The following is an 18,968-nucleotide window of genomic DNA, read 5'->3' on the forward strand; positions in this document are numbered from 1 at the left end:
ACTTAGCATTAGATCGCAACCTGGTGTTGGGCTCGGATGATTGCATGTTGTGGTCGTCTTGGAAGAAGTCGTTGTAGTCACGAGATAGGTGACTCCCTTGGACGATAGTGCGCATGGGCATCGGCTCCATCCTTAGATTGTTTTTCGCCATGATGGGAAATGATGGAGTTAGTAGAAGTAAAGAAAAGGATGTCCATGTGTGTGCATCTAAGTAAGATAAAACTGGAACAGATGCAGGTCCCAGGGAGGCGGGAGGGCGTGTAGTAATCTTCAGATCTACATGCCAAGAACAGATGAAAACTGGTAAGTAGCATTTTCCGTTCGAGGCATATGAGCTGCAGATACTACACTTAGCATCGATAGTGCAGCAGTGTCTCCCCTAGCGGTGGTCACCTGTATCCGTTGCAGTAGTTTGAAAGTTTTAAGGACAGCTTGGCCTACTGCAGCTTGTTGCTTGGCTTGCACATCAACACAATAGTGTTTAGTGAAGGTGTGTGTTGTAGACCATGTTGCCGCCTTGCATATGTCCTCTAGTGGTATGTTTCCTAAGAAAGCCAGAGGCTCCCAGTTTGCGTGTGGAGTGCACTCTAGGAGGAACTGGTAATGTACGTTTTGCTTTTTGATAGCATATTTGTAAACATTTTTCAATTCACCTTGCAATTCCACCTTTAGAGATGGGGTTGCCTTTATGAGGTGGAGAGAAAGACACAAACAGTGGTTTTGTTTTTCAAAAAGACTTAGTCCTATCCATATAGTAGCGAAGCTCTTTTAACATCAAGTGTGTGTAGAGCCCTTTCTGCTAGTGTCTGGGTTTTGGAAAAACACAGGTAACGAACAAGTTACTTACCTTCGGTAACAATATATCTGTAAGAAACAGTAGTTAGTATTAGATTCCTTACCTTAGAATATCCCCAGGCGTCAGTCTGGATCCGGAAACTTTTGCGTAGCAGTACCCCTGCGCGTCGGTAGGCGTCGTCTGCAGGCGTCCCCTGCGGCTCCGCGTCAGTCGTCGGCGTCGTGATGACGTCGCTGGAGTATATAGACGCCACCTCCGCGCGCTGACGTCAGTTCTTTGCACACAGCTTTTCCGCGCCAGAACACGCAGAGCCATGTGAGAACCAACACTGGTGCCATTTGAAACTAGGGCCCTGAAAGGGATGTCCTTAACCCTAGGTATCAGTTCGCAGAACGGGGAGGATGGGTGGGGTGGTAAGGAATCTAATACTAACTACTGTTTCTTACAGATATATCGTTACCGAAGGTAAGTAACTTGTTCATCTGAAAGAAACAGGTTAGTATTAGATTCCTTACCTTAGAATAGATACCCCAGCAATACCAACCCCGGTGGTGGGTCTGCGAACCAATACAATCCTACACCAGAAAGTCCTGGAGGACAGAACGGCCAAAGAAGCCATCCCTCCGGACTGGACTGTCTAGGCAGTAGTGCCTCGCAAAGGTGTGCAGCGAGGCCCACGTAGCCGCCTGGCAAATGTCCTGCAAGGGGACGACCAGGGCAGTAGTAGCCGCCGTGGCCCGAGTGGAATGGGCCCTCAGCCCAACAGGAGGCTCCTTCCGAGCCAAAGAGTAGCACGCTTTGATGCACAGAACGACCCACCGAGAGATGGTCCGTTTATGTACCGCCCGTCCCTTCTTCGCACCCACGTAGCCAACAAACAGTTGGTCATCCACCCGGAACTGGCGTGTGCGATCCATATAAAATGAAAGCGCACATTTTGGGTCCAGACGATGGAGCCGCTCTTCATCCTTTGAAGGATGCGGAGGCGGGAAGAAGGAAGGGAGGGTGATGGACTGCCCGATGTGAAAAGCAGAGACAACTTTGGGCAGGAAAGAAGGTCTAGTTCTCAGAACCACCTTGTCTGGATGAATGGACATGAAAGGAGGTTTGACAGAAAGAGCCTGGAGCTCACTCACTCTCCTGGCAGAGGTGATGGCAAACAGGAAAGCCGTCTTTAAAGTCAGGAGACGGAGAGGACAGGAATGAAGAGGCTCAAAGGGAGCACACATCAAGAAGGTTAGAACCAGGTTCAAGTCCCACTGAGGCATCACAAACGGAACAGGTGGATACATGTGTGTGATGCACTTCAAGAATCTTGTTACAATGGGGGACTTGAACAAAGAAGGTTGATCAGGCAGCCTCAGAAAGGCCGAAAGGGCAGAAAGGTAGCCCTTGATAGTGCCCAGAGCAGAGCCCTGCTGGGCAAGAGAAAGAAGGAAGAGAAGAACCTCAGAAAGAGGGGCAGAGAGGATCCACAGCCTTTGCTATGCACCATGCCACAAACTTGTTCCACCGACAGGCGTATACTGATTTCGTGGAGGAACGCCTGGCTGCCAGAATCACATCACAGACTTCAGGAGGCAAGTCAAATGGCCTCAACTGTCGCCGCTCAATCTCCACGCATGGAGGTGGAGACTGGACAGGTTCGGGTGGAGGACCGTCCCCTGCTGCTGCGACAGAAGGTCCTCCTGAAGGGGCAGGCGGATCGGGGGACCGACTGACATGCTGAGTAGCTCGGGATACCAGTACCTTCGAGCCCAGTCCGGAGCACAAGGATGACTTGGGCCCGGTCGCGCCTGATCTTCAGCACTCTGGGCATAAGTGGTATAGGCGGAAAGGCGTATAACAGACCGCAACTCCACTCGCGCCGTCTTGGAAACTCCAACGCGCAGAACTGATGACATTGCGCGTTCTCTTCTGTGGCGAATAGATCTAACCAAGGCTCTCCCCATTGCCGAAAGAGGCCCTGCGCCACGTCTGAGTTCAGACGCCATTCGTGATCCATCGAACACCGACAGCTGAGTTCGTCCGCCCTGGCATTCAGAGAACCTGCCAGGTGTTGAACCGTCAAGAGTCACGCCCTGACGTTCCAGCCATTGCCAGAGGCGCAGAGCCTCCTGGCAAAGGGTCCACGACCCCACCCTGCCCTGCTTGTTGCAGTACCACATGGCGGTGGTGTTGTCCGTGAACACCTGCACTACACTCCCGTTGACAAAGGGGAGGAATGCTTTCAGTGCCAAACAAATCGCCCGGAGCTCGAACAGGTTTATATGGAGCCGGGACTCCGCCGGAGACCAGATGCCTCTGATCTCTGCCTCTCCCAAGTGGCCTCCCCAGCCCTGGAGGGACGCGTTCGTCACAACAACGTGCGGGGAAGGGAGAGGGATCTGCCTCTGACCCAATCGCGGTCCGTAAGCCACCACTGCAGCTGTCTTGCAGTGCCCTCTGAGATCAAGACATGGTCGGACAGGTTGCCCTGATGCTGGGCCCACTGAAACTTCAGGTCCCACTGCAGAGCCCGCATCCCCCAGCGGGCGTGATGCACCAGAAGGATGCAGGAAGCCATCAGCCCCAGCAGCGTCAACCTGACCGAAACCCGGGATAACGACTGAAAGATGGGAATCAAAGCCTGTATATCCTGGACTCGCCGTTCCGGAGGATAGACCCGAAACTGCGCCGAGTCGAGAACCGCTCCGATGAAAAGGAGCTTTTGAGAGGGACACAGGTGTGATTTCGGCACATTGATGGAGAACCCCAGCTCGTGCAGGAGGTCTGCCGTCATCTGAAGGTGGTGGACGACTGTCTGGGGCGAGCACGCCTTCAACAACCAGTCGTCTAGATAGGGGAAGACTGAAATCCCCAATCTGCGCAGATGGGCTGCGACCACCGCCATCACCTTGGTGAACACTCGTGGGGCGCTGGTAAGGCCGAAGGGGAGCACGATAAACTGAAAGTGCTCTTGGCCTATCATGAACCGCAGGTAACGCCGGTGGGCCGGCAGGACGGGGATGTGAAAATACGCATCCTGCAAGTCCAACGCTACCCTCCAGTCTTGTGGGTCTAGAGCAGCCAAGACCTGAGCTAAAGTCAACATCTTGAACTTCTCCTTCCGGAGGAAGCCTTTGACGTTCCTTAGGTCCAAGATAGGACGTAGGCCCCCTTTGTCCTTCTTGGGTACCAGAAAGTAGTGGGAATAGCAACCACGTCCTACTTCTGGCCCAGGAACGCGCTCGATGGCCCCCTTGGCCAAGAGGGCCGTAACTTCCTCCCTCAGAAGTGCCAAGTGGTCCCCCGACACACGGTGGTTCTGCGGTGGCATGGCTGGAGGAGTGGTCTCGAAGGGGAGGGAGTAGCCCCTTCGGACGAGCTGCAGCACCCACCTGTCCGATGTTATTGTGCGCCAGTGGGAGAGGTGATGGCGAACCCTGCCCCCCACCGGCGTCACATGGGCCTGAAAGCACGGACTAGGAGGATTTAGTGGTAGATGCTGCGGGGGGAGGCGTGGCCTGACCTCGCCGCTGTCCCCGACCGCCACCACGGCGGTTTCCACGGCCGCCACCGCGTTGATAAGTCTGTTGCGGCACGTAGCTGGCAGCACGTGTGGGACCGCCCCTTCCTTGGCCACGAAAGGAGCGAAACGAACCCGTTTGCTGGCGCTGGGTCGAGAGACCCAAGGGCTTGGCCGTGACCCTGGAGTCCTTGAAGCGCTCCAGCGCGTGGTCCGCTTTGTCGCCAAACAGGCGACTGCCATCAAATGGCATGTCCATTAATGTACTCTGGACATCTGCCGAGAAGTTGGCGGATCTCAGCCAGGCGTGGCGACGAATCGCCACCGTCGTGGACATCGCTCTGCCCAGCGAGTCGGTCGTATCAAGACCAAACCTGATGGAGTATCTTGCTGCATCTCGGCCTTCAATCATAGCCTTGCCGAGCTTAGCCCGTACCTCCGGCGGGCATTCAGGCAGCAGATCCGCGACCGTATCCCACAGAGAGTGGGTGTAGCGGCCCAAGAGGCACGCGGTGTTACAACACCACAGTCCCAGACTCAGGGACGAGAAGATCTTTTTGCCATACTGGTCGTACCTCTTTGATTCCCTGTCGGGCGGGGCCGACGGGAATGCGGTTTGGGAAGTGGAGGCCTGGAACACCAGACTCTCAGGGGTGGGATGGGTGGACAAACTTGGGGTCGTCCGAACACGGACGGTGGCGTCTGGCCACGTTCCTATCAACAGGCGAACCTGAAGCGGGCCTGGACCACGTGCCCAAAAGAACGTCAGTTAAGGCCTTGTTGAACGGCAGCAGTGGCTCCTGTGGGCATGACTGCGGTTTGAGGACCTCCGTGAGGATGTTAGTCCTCACGGCCGCGACGGGGAGCACAAGGTTTAGGGCCTTGGCAGCCCTCATCAAGACCACTGAATAAGCTGCCCCCTCCTCCGAAGCCACGGTAGGAGGCGAGACAAAGCCAGGGTTGGGAGAGTCATCCAGACCACTGGTGTCACCCAAGTCACCCGTCCAGTCCACGTCGTACTGACACTCGCGGGTCAGAGGATCCTCAGACCCCTCCCACTCCTCTACGTAATCTACAACTTCACCATATTCGGAATCAACAATGTAGACCGGCTCCTCAGGGTTCACAGGCCCCATCGGCGTCGGACTCTGCGTCGGACGACGCCGGTTCGACTCCGCGTCCGGAGTCCGAGAGGGAATGGGGCGGCGCCGCCTGGAGCCAGCGCCGGAGCACCGGCGCCTCGCAGGGGCGGCGCCAGGGGTTGCCCCGATGGAATCGGTGCCGGAGAGGCCGGTTGACCAGCCGGCGTCGACCCTGAGGGCCCCTGCGGCGCCGGAGCCGTCGGCGGCGCCGGGGCTGGAGCACCCGAACCGCTAGGGCCCCCGGACGGGACCACAGGGCCCGAAGGCGCCGCAGAACCCGTCGGAGGAGATAGAGCCCTCATGGCCATGAGGAACGCCTCTATCTCCTCGGGCGACGCGCCTTGCCCAGGGACCGCAGGGTATGGAGCAGGCCGCGTCGGCGACTCACGCGGAGCCGCGGGGGTGGGGCCACCCGAACCCCCGGCCGCATCGCGCGAGCGGTGGGGGGAGTCAGGGGTACGATGACGACGCCCCGACTTCTTGTGCTTCCTACCTGAGGAACCAGAGGAATGGTGACGACTCCCGGAGCGCTCGTGACGGCTCCGCAACCGCTCCCTCGATCGCTCCCTTGACCTCCGGCCGGACCGGGACCGCTCTCGACGCGGGGCCGACACCCGGAGCTCGAGCAGCTTGCGGGACCGCTCCCGTCTAGCTTTATTCGTCAAGGCCCGGCAATCGACACAGGCGTCCACGTCGTGGTCGGGGCCCAGGCACCGGAGGCAGAGTCGGTGATGGTCCATGACCGACATCGGTCACAGTCGTCACAGTTCTTAAAACCGGGCATCCTACCGGTACCGTAAGAAGAATCAAAAGATCAAAGATCAAAAAAACTTGGTCAAAAGACCGGAGTACTGCACTTCTCGGATCTGCGCTAACTGGCGCGGAAAATAGAAGAACTGACGTCAGCGCGCGGAGGCGGCGTCTATACTCCAGCGACGTCATCACGGCGCACAACGCCGACGACGGACGCGGAGCCGCAGGGGACGCCTGCAGACGACGCCTACCGACGCGCAGGGGTACTGCTACGCAAAAGTTTCCGGATCCAGACTGACGCCTGGGGATATTCTAAGGTAAGGAATCTAATACTAACCTGTTTCTTTCAGATTCTACAGATTGGTTTAAATGAAAAAAAGAGTAATGACTTTTGGAAGGAACTTTGGATTAGTTCTTAAAACCACTTTGTTACGATGTAGTTGTAAAAAAGGTTCTTGTATTGTGAAAGCTTGTATTTCACTTACTCTTCTAAGAGAGGTAATAGCAATAAGGAAAGCGGTTTTCCACGTGAGGAATTGCAGTTCACATTTATGTAAAGGCTCTAAAGGGGGTCCCATGAGTCTTGTAAGAACAACGTTTAGGTTCCACACTGGAGAAGGTGGCAACCTGGGGGGGGGGGGGGGATGATTCTTTTTAATCCTTCCATAAATGCTTTAACCCCTTCCATCGCGGCCGCGATTCTGCACCTGTGCGGCAAAATGCGAGTGGGCGGGTGTAGGAAGGTGGATTCTTGACTATGGTTGCCCCCAACTTTTTGCCTGGTGTTTTGCTGGTTTTCCGACTTAGTTGACCTGGGACCCTGCTATTCAGGGCCACAGGCCTACTGCTCTCTCTGTAAAATGGATTCCATGTACCTTAGGTACATATCTAATTGGTACTGGGCCACCTTATCAGACCCTGTAACTCAGGGCATAGGTGTACCCAGGGTCTACCAGGGGCTGCAGCATGTATTATGCCACCCCTGGCTGGCCATCTAAATCTGACACAACTGGCTGCACGACAGCTGGGGCAAGGTGGTGTAATCACCCTTTGCTATAGATATAGTATACCTAGATCTAACCCTAAAATGGACACATAGATTCCTATCAGTCACTCCTCTGGCAGGCCTTGACAATCCTGAAGGCAGAATGCTTGGAATCATGTGAGATGGTGCTCTGGCATGAGCTGAGCCCATTTGCAGCTTGCGGAACCAAGTCCTAATAGCTGTTCCATGATAACGCATACCATATACTCTTAAGTGCATTATAATCCTCGCGGTTAAATGCCAACTCTGGTATCGCTTTATCAAAACATGTCGAGTAAGGTGTCATACGAATTGGAATACTAACCCCTCGCCAATTCTGGCGACGGGGTTAGCATTCCACCCTTCTAGAGGGACACGACATGTATGTAACCGTGAACCCCGGTTAAAGTTAACTCAAGCCTCAGCATCACAAAATGGATGCTGCCACCACAGACACAAGTCTGACCTCCTGCTGCTGGGAGTCCTTCCAGCGAGGGAGGCTTGGACAAAGGGTTTCCTGTCAGGGGCGGTGCTAGCACCATCCAAGACAGGGTTTTGTGTATCCTGGGTAGGCAGGGCTTTAGAGGAAGGTGACTGCAAGTGGCACCCCGGTGCTCACTATGCATATGCCGGCTAGAACCAGTTCCAGGGGCACACCAGCCCCTGAGCTGGGGCAAGTCCGGCATGGGAGAGGGGTGTAACCACCCCCCTTCCTGGTTCCACCCATGGGCAGGACCTAGTCGCGTGCCAGCCCCTTTTCCTAGTATAAAGATAGGAGCGGGCCCCCTTCCAAATTAGATCATCTTTGAATCCTGAAACTACTTTCTACGAGAGGAAGTCTCGACTTCTTCTCAAGATTTCTCCCTTGTGACTGAGTAGTCACCCTGCATCCGCAGGCACCATCCAAGCATCGCGGTCTGCTGTAAGTCTCTCCTCCGGATCAAGACTGCCCAGCTCGACGAGAACCGGCTTCCCTGGCACCTCTGACCTCAACCTGCATCATCAGCCCAGCTGAGATTCGTGGGTGAGACGAGACCGAGGGACCGGCCATCTTTAGGACTGCACGACGCTTGCCCAGCACGACCGCCGAGGGATCCTCGAGTGAGTGCTTTGGGGTCCGAGAAGCCCCAACCCGGAGCAGCTCCAGCACCGAACTTCAGCCTCCCAGCCTCCACGAGATCTGCGTGGGGCCCTTCTGCCTGTTTGTTGCTCACCGCGTTGTCTTGCTACCTGCCCGCTGGCTGGTGGCCTTGCCGACTATGAACGACTACATCAACACCGCTGGTCTGGTTGCTCCAGACTGGCCCTAGCTCACCTCCAAAAGAGGAGCACCCCGGACCCTCCTGGTCCACTCCAGACGCCATCTCAGGTCCACCGCGTGGGCTTGCATTTGCCAAGACTTGTTGCCCCAATCCTGGGTCCAGCGACGCCGACAGCAGATACCATCGTGGGACAGCTCGCACCTCCATCCAGGTCGCCGACAACGCCTCCTGGTCCGTGAGACTGCAGAGCCCAGCGTCGCCCACTAACCTGGTCGAGGTGACTTCAGCCGGTGCCATCCTGGTGCCCATCTAATCACTGGCTAGTGATTCAGAACTTGGTCCCCTCTGCTTACAGGTGTCATCCATCTCCGATCCAGGCTTGGATCCATCCGAATTTCTTCACTGGTCGCCTGCCAGCAACAACTTCTTTCAGGCTCCATAGACTGCAACGAGGATTCCCGACGTCTTTCCAGACCTATGCAGCCACAGCCCCTGGGCTAGGTAACTTCGGCATTTCGGTGCCCCAGCATAGCTTCACTATCCAAGGGTCCAGATCCTTTTTCGTTTTTAGCCTAACTAGTCGGATTCGTCCGATAACACTAACTTTGTAATTCCTAGCAACCATAGACTTTGTTCCGCATCCCGCGTGAGAGTGCACACTCTGCACCCGATCTCCCTAGGCCTCCTGCTAGTAATCTGAAGGTTCAGTAGTCAAGCCCTAGCGATCCCGAAGCCTATTAGCGTAGTACTTACCTGCTAGTAATTTCGCATTCCACTTTTAGAGTATATGGTTTTTCGTGCCCCTCTGGCATTTGTGTAAATTGTGCAACTTTGCGTATTTTCTTAAGAGCTTTGTATTGTGCTTAGCACCCTGTCCTCATAAAGAGTCCAGGGTTGTTGTGTTCTAAATAAATACACTTTATTTTCATAACAACTTGTGTGGTGCCCTTTCACTGGTGTTCAAGGGGTATATGTGATGGTATAACAGCTGGCTTAACACACCCTCTAGAGTCTAGCCTAAAGACTGCTCTTGTCCATGCTACTAGGATAGCTGGTCTATCGGTTGACTTACAACCAATCAATAAGGGTTGTTTGGATTGATACATAGTGATCACTAGAATAGTGAGCACTGCATATCAGGCCAACTTCTCACAGCGGGTTTATGACTGCCCCCAGCCGTCAGCACACGAGCACCATAGTGCATGACGGCTGGCGGCCGTCATCAGCATGCAAGGGGTTAATTGCAGGTACTCTGAAAAGAGACAGATGTTGTCTGTTTTGTAAATATGCTGCAATTGCTGCAAGGTGCAGGCGTATGGATGAATATGCCAAGTTACACCTTTGTAAATGTAAAAGGTAGCAAACGATATTCTGGATGGAAGCATCCAGAGGATCAATTTGGTTATTGTTGCAATAGATGGCAAATCTCTTCCATTTAGCAGCATAACAAGCTCTGGTAGTAGGTCTCCGGGCCTCTTTAATGATGTTCATACAGTCTGGTGGTAGGTTAGGATAACCAAACTCTAAGACTTCAGGAGCCAGATCGCCGGATTCAGTTGATTTGAGTCTGGATGTCGGATGTCTCCATGGTTCTGCGTTAGCAGGGATGGAGTCAGTCGTAACTTTTGGTGTGGAACTAGAGAGTTCTAGCAGTGTGGTGAACCACGGTTGGCGTGCCCATGTGGGAGCTACCAGGATTAATTTGAGAGACTGTTGTCTGAGCTTGCGTACTACTAATGGTATTAGTGGTAGAGGCGGAAAAGTGTAGGCAAATCTGCTTGAACATTTTCATCCATATCGCATTGCCCTTGAAAAGCGGGTGTGGAAACCTAGCGGCGAAGGTTGGGCATTTTGCGTTTGTGTGTGGCGAAAAGATCTATGTCTGGATGACCCCACTTGTGGAAGAATGGTTGAAGAACTTGCGGATGTAGTTCCCATTCGTGAATTTGTTGTGTCTGCCGACTCACCAGATCTATCTGATTGTGAACTCCTGGAAGGTGCTCTGCCAACAGATATATGTTTTGTGGAATGGCCCATCTCCAAATGTTCTGTGCGAGCTGGGACAGTTGGAGTGTCCACCCCCCCTGTTTTTTGTATAGAATACATGGCTGTCATGTTGTCCGTCCGGATTAATACAGCTTTGTTTTGTACTTGTAATGTTTTGAGTGCTAAGAATATTGCTAGCAGCTCTAGATGGATGATATGGAACAATTTCTGTTGACTGTTCCATTGTCCTCGAGTTGTATGAAGGAGAAGATGGGCTCCCCATCCTGTGAGAGGAGTCTGCTGTGAGCACTAGTTGTGGAACCGGTTTGAGGAACGGCAGCCCTTTTGTCAAGTCTTTGGTGTTCCACCACTGCAGAGCGATGTGCGCAGCTGTCTACCAACACCAGGTCTGTTAGTTGATCTTGAGCCTGGTTCCACTGTTGTGCTAGACATTCCTGTAACGGACGCATTTACAGTCTTGCATATGGCACTACGAAGATGCAAGATGCCATCATGCCTATTAGTCTCATGAACACTCTGGCTTGCAGAGATTGTTGGTGTTGAAAGGCTGTGATTAAGGCTTGAATGCTCTGTAACCTTGTTGGACTGGGATACGCTAGAGCTGTAGACGTGTTTATTGTAGCCCCTAGATACTGCTGTATATGAGAGGGTTGCAGGTGCGACTTGGTGTAGTTGATTGTGAAGTCGGGCATTGTTTGAATTGTCTGATGTGCGAGTTGGACACACTGATTGAATGACTTGGATTTTATGAGCCAATCGTCTAGATAAGGAAAGACATGCATTTGTTGTCTCCTGAGATGTGCTGCTGCTGCTACTGCTAGGCACTTTGTGAATACTAGTGGTGCAGTTGTCACTCCGAATGGAAGGACTTGGAACGGATAGTGTTGTCCTTCCAGTACAAACCTTAGATACTTTCTGTGAGCAGGATGTATAGGAATGTGGAAGTAGGCGTCCTTTAGGTCTAATGTCGTAAGGAAATCGCCTTGTTGCAGCAGTGGGAGCACTTGTTGTAAAGTGATCATATGAAAATGATCTGATTGTATGCAATGATTGAGGGGCCTGAGGTCAAGAATTGGTCTTAGTGTCCCATCCTTCTTGGGAATTAGAAAATACAGCAAGTAAACCCCTGTTCCTTGTTCTTGTAAAGGAACTATTTGCATTGCGTTGTTTTGTAGAAGTGATATAAATTCATGTTTGAGCAGAGTAAGGTGTTCTGTAGACATTGGACGCTGCCTGGGTGGTATGTGTGGAAGGGTTGCTGTAAGTTCTAGGCAGTAGCCATACTGGATAATCTGTCTTACCCACTCGTCTGTTGTGATGGAGTTCCAGACAGGCAGGAATTGTGTTAATCTGCAGTGGAATGCTGTTGGGGGAGCAGAGTGAAGTCACGGTTTTGTGGTGGAAGAGGTTTGATTATTGTCGTTACCCTGACCTCTTCCTTTGTTGTTATTCCCTCTATATCCTCCTTTAAAATATCCCTTGTTAGAGGATGTTTGTATGTTAGATTTGAAGGAGGTTGTATTGTTTGCACCAGTTTGTTTGGAGCCTCCTCTGTAGAAGGAGCGACCAAAGGAACTTTTAGCTTGTGTGGACTGTAAAGCTCCCATAGATTTGGCAGTGTCTGTATCCTTCATCTTTTCAAGTGCTGTGTCTACTTCTGGTCCAAACAATTGGTTCGGATTAAATGGTTGATTTAAAATGGTAGTTTGCTGGGCATGGCTTAGCGGGCAATCATGGTGGAAGCAGCCTAGAAGCTCCATCCAGCCCGCCACTTATCTGCCTAATATCCCGTCTCCCCCTGTTAATCCAGTTGCCCTGGAGGTGGGAGCAGTGCCCTGGGCAAAGTAGCTGTGCTCCGGTGCCATCCGCGGAGTGCTGGGGGTCCCGTTCGCCGAGAGGAGCGGAGAAACAAACTGCGGCCTGGTCCGGGAGAGTACAGCCGGGGCCTCAAATTCCGCGTTCCCTGGCCCTGGCACGTGGGAGGCAGCAGCGGAGTGCGACCGGAGGGTGCTGGAGGGCCAGACCGCTCCTGGGAACATCGGAGGCCCCCCACTACGATATTCCGGCAGACGGAGGGCCTAGTGACCAAGGCACCGCCGGAGGCAGGAGTTTGGCGACATCTGAAAAGACGCGCCCAGATGGCGGCCTACATCGGCAGGTGATCGGGGGTCGGATCGGCCTTTGGAGGGTGCCCCGGGGGGTGCATGGCCTGCAGTGGGGCTCAGTGGTTGTAGGTGGCTCTGGAGAAGGCCGGCCCTGGTGTGGGACTCTTGCATACCTGGGACCTAGGGCCACGTGGGTGAAGCCACTGGAGAATACTGAGGGGTCTCTAAGGCACACCAGGTGGCAGCGACCTTTCCTCTTGGCCAGCGGTGCAGGGGCTACTACGCAGTGAGGCCAAGTGACCGGTGGCACAGCTGAGGGTCAGAACCACGCGTTATCCGAGAAGACTGCCCTTGCACCGGACTGCACTGGTAGGAGATTGTGGGGCAGGTCGGCCATGGTGTGGGCGGTCGGAGTGTGCTAGATTCGAACAAGACACAAGAGCCGTGGTCAGCTGCCCAGGAGTGCGCTGCCTGGTGGGAGACATTCTTGCAGAGCGTGGCCAATATACAGCTGGGTCGCACTGTTTCAAGGAACTTGGGGGAGTGATAGGGCGACCGCCCTGGAGAGGGGTCGGGGGCCCGGGCACACAGTACCCATCAGCGATATTGGAGGCAAGATCTTGGTTTACAGGTGGCAGATCCTAGTGGAGTGTGTCACCGGCCGCGGATCACAATGACCAAAGGCGGGAGTGGCGTAGGGACTACGAAACAGGGGGCCATTGATAAGTTCACAGGGCCAAGTGGTGGAGCTGGGGCCACCGGGGGCCAACAATGTCAGGGGCCTGACAATGCGGCGTTGATGTCGGCGATAACCCAATCAAGGGATATGCTAGACGCGAAAATAGGAGCCGTAAGCGCAGATGTCACATTATTGCGTCAAGACTTGCAGAATGCTGTGGCTCGTATCACAGAGGCCGAAAGGAATATGCTACTTACCAGTATGCATCTGTTCTTGGCATGAAGGGCTGCTGACATTCATATCTGTGCATAGATCGCCGCCTAGTGTTGGGTCCGGATGATTGCACATTGTTGACCTGGAAGAGTCTTCGAAGTATCACGAGATAGGTGGCTCCTCCCCTGGACTACAGTGCGCATGGGCATCCTCTCCATCCCCAGATTGTTTTTTGCCATTGTGGCAGAGATGGAGCGTAATACTGGAAGTGATGACCATGCCTGAAAATGCTTCTGAGAGCTGCAGCTGCGACAGGCACCGGGGAGGAGGGCGGGCGATATGAATGTCAGCAGCCCTTCATGCCAAGAACAGATGCATACTGGTAAGTAGCATATTCCGTTCGAGGCATGAGGGCTGCTGAATTCATATCTGTGCATAGAATAAATAGCAGTTCCCTCCTTACTTGCAGGTGCCCGTGCCAGCTGCAGCAGTCTGAAAGAGTCCTGAGAACAGCCTGACCTACAGCAGCTTGCTGTTTGGAGTGTATATCTACGCAGTAGTGTTTGGTGAATGTATGTATAGTGGTCCATGTGGCTGCTCTACATATTTCCTCTAGAGGAATATTACCCAAGAAAGCCATGGAGGTCCCCAATTTGCGTGTGGAATGCGCTCTAGGGGGAACTGTTAGTGTGCGTTTAGCTTTCTGATAACCTATCTGGATACATTTAACAATCCACCTGGCTATACCTGATTTGGAGATAGGGTTGCCTTTATGTTGTGGAGAGAATGCAACGAATAGCTGTTTGGTTTTCCGAAAGTCCTTTGTCCTGTCGATGTAATACAGGAGAGCTCTTTTGACATCTAAGGTGTGCAGTGCTCTGTCTGCCACCGAATCTGGGTTAGGAAAGAAAAAGGGCAGTTCAATATTTTGGTTGATGTGGAACTGCGAAACCACTTTCGGCATGAATTTAGGGTTGGTGCGAAGCACCACTCTATTTGCATGGATTTGCAGGTAGGGTTCCTGAATTGTGAGGGCTTGCAGCTCACTGACCCTCCGCAGGGTTGTAATAGCTATGAGGAAGGTCACCTTCCAGGTGAGGAACTGTATGTCACAGGAATGGAGTGGCTCAAAGGGTGGCCCCATGAGTCTGGTGAGAACGATATTTAAGTTCCAGACTGGTGAAGGGGGGTGTCTGGGAGGGATCACTCTTTTAAGACCTTCCAAGAAGGCTTTAATGGCAGGTACCCTAAAAACGGAAAGGTGTTCCTGTTTTGAAGGTAAGCGGCTATTGCCGCGAGATGGATCCTGATAGAATTGTACGCCAGGTTGCATTGGTACAGATGCAACAAGTAACATATGATGTTTTGCGTAGATGCGTCCAACGGGTTAATGTTATTGTTGGAGCAGTAAATAACAAACCGCCTCCATTTGGCCGCATAGCAGGCCCTGGTAGTTGGTCGCCTCGCCTCCTTGATGATGTCCATACAGTCAGGAGGCAAGTTCAGGTATCCAAACTCTATGACCTCAGGAGCCAAATCGCAAGGTTCAGCTGTTGTGGATCTGGGTGCTGAATGTCGCCATGGCTCTGCGTGAGGAGGCAGGGAGTGAGGTGCAGTCGCTGGTGAGGCACCACTAAAAGTTCCAGGAACGTGGTGTACCAAGCCTGCCGTGCCCACGTTGGAGCAACCAGGATGAGTGTCATGGAGTGCTGTCGCAGTTTGCGCGCCACCAGAGGTATGAGGGGGGCTGGCGGAAAAGCGTACGCAAAGAACAAGTTACTTACCTTCGGTAACGATATATCTGTAAGAAACATTAGTTAGTGTTAGATTCCTTACCTTAGAATATCCCCAGGCGTCAGTCTGGATCCGGAAACTTTTGCGTAGCAGTACCCCTGCGCGTCGGTAGGCGTCGTCTGCAGGCGTCCCCTGCGGCTCCGCGTCCGTCGTCGGCGTCGTGCGCCGTGATGACGTCGCTGGAGTACATAGACGCCGCCTCCGCGCGCTGACGTCAGTTCTTTGCACACAGCTTTTCCGCGCCAGGAGACGCAGAGCCATGAGAGAACCAACACTGGTGCCATGTAAAAACTAGGGCCCTGAAAGGGATGACCTTAACCCTAGGTATCAGTTCGCAGAACGGGGAGGATGGGTGGGTTCGGTAAGGAATCTAACACGAACTAATGTTTCTTACAGATATATCGTTACCGAAGGTAAGTAACTTGTTCATCTGAAAGAAACACGTTAGTGTTAGATTCCTTACCTTAGAATACATACCCCAGCAATACCAACCCCGGTGGTGGGTCTGCGAACCAATACAAAACTACACCAGAAAGTCCTGGAGGACAGAACGGCCAAAGAAGCCATCCCTCCGGACTTGACTGTCCAGGCAGTAGTGCCTCGCAAAGGTGTGCAGCGAGGCCCACGTAGCCGCCTGGCAAATGTCCTGCAAGGGGACTCCCCGGCCCAGGGCAGTAGTAGCCGCCGTGGCCCGAGTGGAATGGGCCCTCAGCCCAACAGGAGGCTCCTTCCGAGCCAAAGAGTAGCACGCTTTGATGCAGAGGACGACCCATCGAGAGATGGTTCGTTTACAAACCGCCCGTCCCTTCTTCGCACCCACGTAGCCAACAAACAGTTGGTCATCCACCCGGAACTGGCGTGTGCGATCCATGTAAAATGAAAGCGCACGTTTTGGGTCCAGACGATGGAGCCGCTCTTCATCCTTTGAAGGATGCGGAGGCGGGAAGAAGGAAGGGAGGGTGATGGACTGCCCGATGTGAAAGGCCGAAACAACCTTGGGCAGGAAAGAAGGTCTAGTCCTCAGAACCACCTTGTCAGGATGAATGGACAGGAAAGGAGGTTGGACAGAAAGAGCCTGGAGCTCACTCACCCTCCTGGCAGAGGTGATGGCAACCAGGAAAGCCGTCTTTAAAGTCAGGAGACGGAGAGGGCAAGAATGAAGGGGCTCAAAGGGAGCACACATCAGGAAAGTTAGAACCAGGTTCAAATCCCACTGAGGCATCACAAACGGAACAGGTGGAAACATGTGAGTGATGCCTTTCAAGAAACGAGTTACAATCGGGGATTTGAACAAAGAAGGCTGATCAGGAAGCCTCAAAAAGGCTGAAAGGGCAGAAAGGTAGCCCTTGATAGTGCCCAGAGCAGAGCCCTGCTGGGCAAGAGAAAGAAGAAACAGAAGAACCTCCGAAAGAGGGGCAGAAAGAGGGTCCACAGCCTTTGCTGTGCACCATGCCACAAATCTGTTCCACCGACAGGCGTATACCGACTTAGTGGAGGGACGCCTGGCTGCCAGAACAACATCACAGACTTCAGGAGGCAAGTCAAATGCTCAACTGCCGCCGCTCAATCTCCAAGCATGGAGGTGGAGACTGGACAGGTTCGGGTGGAGGACCGTCCCCTGCTGCTGCGACAGAAGGTCCTCCTGAAGGGGCAGGCGGATCGGGGGACCGACTGACATGCTGAGTAGCTCAGGATACCAATACCTTCGAGCCCAGTCCGGAGCCACAAGGATAACTTGGGCCCGGTTGTGCCTGATATTCTTCAGCACTCTGGGCAGAAGTGGTATAGGCGGAAAGGCGTATAACAGACCGCAACTCCACTCGCGCCGAAAGGCGTCGCCGTGCGAGTGCCGTCTTGGAAACTCCAACGCGCAGAACTGATGACATTGCGCGTTCTCTTCTGTGGCGAATAGATCTAACCAAGGCTCTCCCCATTGCAGAAAGATGCCTTGCGCCACGTCCGAGTTCAGACGCCATTCGTGATCCATCGAGCACCGACGGCTGAGTTCGTCCGCCCTGGCGTTCAGAGAACCTGCCAGGTGTTGAACCGTCAGAGTCACGCCCTGACGTTCCAGCCATTGCCAGAGGCGCAGAGCCTCCTGGCAAAGGGTCCACGACCCCACTCCGCCCTGTTTGTTGCAGTACCACATGGCGGTGGTGTTGTCGGTGAACACCTGCACTACACTCCCGTTGACAAAGGGGAGGAATGCCTTCAGTGCCAGACGAATCGCCCGCAGCTCCAACAGATTGATATGGAGCCGGGACTCCGCCGGAGACCAGATGCCTCTGATCTCTGCCTCTCCCAAGTGGCCACCCCAGCCCAGGAGGGACGCGTCCGTCACGACAACGTGCTCCGGTTGGGGAAGGGAGAGGGACTTGCCCCTGACCCAATCGCGGTCCGTAAGCCACCACTGCAGTTGTCTCGCAGTGCCCTCCGAGATCAAGACGTGGTCGGACAAGTTGCCCTGATGCTGGGCCCACTGAAACTTCAGGTCCCACTGCAGAGCCCGCATCCGCCACCTGGTGTGATGCACCAGAAGGATGCAGGAAGCCATCAGTCCCAGCAGCCGCAGCGTCAACCTGACCGAGACTCGGGATAGCGGCTGAAAGATTGGAATCAAAGCCTGAATATCCCGAACCCGCCGTTCCGGAGGATAAACCCGAAACTGCGCCGAGTCCAGAACCGCTCCGATGAAAAGGAGCTTTTGAGAGGGACACAGGTGTGATTTCGGCACGTTGATGGAGAACCCCAGGTCGTGCAAGAGGTCTGCCGTCATCTGAAGGTGGTGGACGACTGTTTGGGGCGAGCCCGCCTTCAACAACCAATCGTCTAGGTAGGGGAAGACTGAAACCCCCAACCTGCGCAGATGGGCTGCGACCACCGCCATCACCTTTGTGAACACCCGTGGGGCGCTGGTAAGGCCGAAGGGGAGCACGATAAACTGAAAGTGCTCCAGGCCTACCGTGAACCGCAGGTAACGCCGGTGGGCCGGCAGGACGGGGATGTGAAAATAGGCGTCCTGCAAGTCCAACGCTACCATCCAGTCTTGTGGGTCTAGAGCAGCCAAGACCTGAGCTAACGTCAACATCTTGAACTTCTCCTTCCTGAGGAAGCCGTTGACGTTCCTTAGATCCAAGATAGGACGTAGGCCCCCCTTGTCCTTCTTGGGCACCAGAAAGTAGTGGGAATAGCAACCACGCCCTACTTCTGGCCCAGGAACGTGCTCGATGGCCCCCTTGGCCAAGAGGGCCGTAACTTCCTCCTGCAGAAGTGTCAAGTGGTCCCCCGACACACGGTGGTTCTGCGGTGGCATGGCTGGAGGAGAGGTCTCGAAGGGGAGGGAGTAGCCCCTTCGGACGATTTGCAGCACCAACCTGTCCGAAGTGATCGCGCGCCAGTGAGCGTGGTGATGGCGAACCCTGCCACCCACTGGCGTCACATGGGGCCGAAAGCACGGACTAGGAGGATTTTGGGGTAGATGCTGCGGGGGAAGGTGTGGTCTGACCCCGCCGTTGTCCCCGACCGCCACCACGGCGGTTTCCACGGCCGCCACTGCGTTGGAAGGATTGTTGCGGCGCGTGGCTGGCAGCACGTGTGGGGGCGCCCCCTCCTTGGCCACGAAAGGGACGAAACGAACTCGTTTGCTGACGCTGGGTCGAGAGACCCAAGGACTTGGCCGTGACCC

General features: G+C 54.1%; 1 protein-coding gene across 2 annotated transcripts in view; it reads right to left on the minus strand.

Moving 5' to 3' along the window:
- The window catches only part of EIF4B (eukaryotic translation initiation factor 4B), a 487,202-nt gene that overhangs the window by 123,244 nt on the left and 344,990 nt on the right, over positions 1 to 18,968 (minus strand). The window lies entirely within an intron of this gene.

This window comes from Lissotriton vulgaris, chromosome 1_1, assembly GCF_964263255.1.
Source record: "Lissotriton vulgaris chromosome 1_1, aLisVul1.2, whole genome shotgun sequence".
NCBI classification, from domain to species: domain Eukaryota; kingdom Metazoa; phylum Chordata; class Amphibia; order Caudata; family Salamandridae; genus Lissotriton; species Lissotriton vulgaris.